This window comes from Heterodontus francisci, unplaced genomic scaffold (assembly GCF_036365525.1).
Source record: "Heterodontus francisci isolate sHetFra1 unplaced genomic scaffold, sHetFra1.hap1 HAP1_SCAFFOLD_618, whole genome shotgun sequence".
Taxonomy (NCBI): domain Eukaryota; kingdom Metazoa; phylum Chordata; class Chondrichthyes; order Heterodontiformes; family Heterodontidae; genus Heterodontus; species Heterodontus francisci.
In genome coordinates, this window is record NW_027141114.1 from 585,862 (window position 1) to 587,546 (window position 1,685).

A 1,685-nucleotide genomic window follows, 5' to 3' on the forward strand; every position below is an offset into this window, starting at 1 on the left:
TGTTTCGAACACGGACTCAGACCGACCTGGACCCAGCCCGACCCGAACCTGGCCCGACCCGACCCGAGCCCGAAAGCCAGACCCGGAAGAGCGACCCAACACGACCCGGACCCGACACAGGTCGCGGGTCCCGTCGGGTTCAGGTCGGGTAGCAGGCCTTTACAGAGTGGAGGTCAGATGAGGATTGAATTAATTTCAATCATTGAATCTAAACAAGAAGTAAAACTGCCAGGAATGGAAGACTTTGCTCTATTTGTGAGCTTGTGGCACAACGGTAGCGCGTCTGACTCCAAATCAGAAGGTTGCGTGTTCAAATCACGTCAGGCTCAGTTATGTTTTCCAGCAGCTCAAGTTCCTGGATTTTATATCAGAAGAGAGTTCGATCTATTGGAATGTTCAGTGAATGGTTGAATTTCAAGATCAACTTTAATAGATTAAAGTCCTGATTTCTGGTTCCGTTCCATTTCCATGCTCAGTTCTTATTTCACACTGTTTTGTATCAGAACAATGTTTCAGGGATGCGATGTGTCCATTGTTTGTACAATCGCTCTGTCATCCAGTGTGAGAAATAAAACACAAACCGCCCAGCGTGCGGCTCAAACCCATACCTGGCTCTGTCTATAGGCCGCTTAGTTCAGTTGGTTAGGACGCAGTGTTGATAACAACAAGGCTGTGGATTTGATCCCCATGTGCGCTGTCACATGGTCAGTCATTAATTTGACACATTTTTGTAACACTTAAAATCCAACTTTTAGATGCAAACAAGTTTACATAAAATGTCAGAGGGAACTTATTTCGAATAACATCCATTGCATCTTTGTCACTGGTCTGGAGTAACACAGAATTCTTTCCAATTATCTTCCGTTTGCTGATAAACATTGAACTCGTGGCCTGTTCTCGTTAATGGTCACGAGCAGCAAAAACAGACAGAGCAAGTCTGACCGCCCAGAGATGTGGAAAAGGCTTCAGTTTGGGACAAATGCAGCAAATCAAATGTTCACCCTGCCCCGAAAGATTCAAAAACTGGGGAAAAGGACACAAGAAGATAGAGAATAAGCTAAAGCAGACAATGTAAACATTTCCCATCCTTGATATCTCTCTATTCCAATCCAACCTTCAGAGTTGGGTAAATAATTTCAGTGTAAATTGTGCAACACGAGAGTCAAAACCAAATGGCGACGCAGAATAAAGGAGAACTGCCAAAACCCCAGATTGAACCAGGGATCTTCAGTCTCACACTCTCTCAACTGAGCTATTTCAGTCTCACAGGCTTGCGATGATAAGTGGCAAGTAACATCCGCACCACACAAGTGCCAGGCAATGACCATCTCCAACAAGAGAGAATCTAACCATCTCCCCTTGACATTCAATAGCATTACAATCACTGAATCCCCCACCATCAACATCATGGGGGTTACCATGGGTAGCCATACAAATAACGTGGCTACAAGAGCAGGTCAGAGGCTTGGAATCCTGAGGTGAGGAATTACAGTGCAGCTGTTGGCTCCACCCCAGGGGCTGAATTTGTTCTGTAAACCATGAAGCAGCTTCCTCTCAAATCCCAGGTTTATCAATAAATCCTCTTCCAAAAGCCCCAAAGTGTGATATGTTCCTCTCACTCATCCAGAATAAAAGTTACATCTTTTGCTCTTTTTACCTTCCAAACATTGACTTCTATTTTGCTC

At 44.7% G+C, this 1,685-nt stretch overlaps 1 non-coding gene across 1 annotated transcript; it reads left to right on the forward strand.

The window, feature by feature from the left end:
• The first annotated feature begins 257 nt into the window (after window positions 1-257).
• On the forward strand, window positions 258-329 carry trnaw-cca (transfer RNA tryptophan (anticodon CCA)). Its single transcript has one exon. It is a non-coding gene; the product is annotated as a tRNA-Trp (tRNA).
• Window positions 330-1,685: the final 1,356 nt, after the last annotated feature.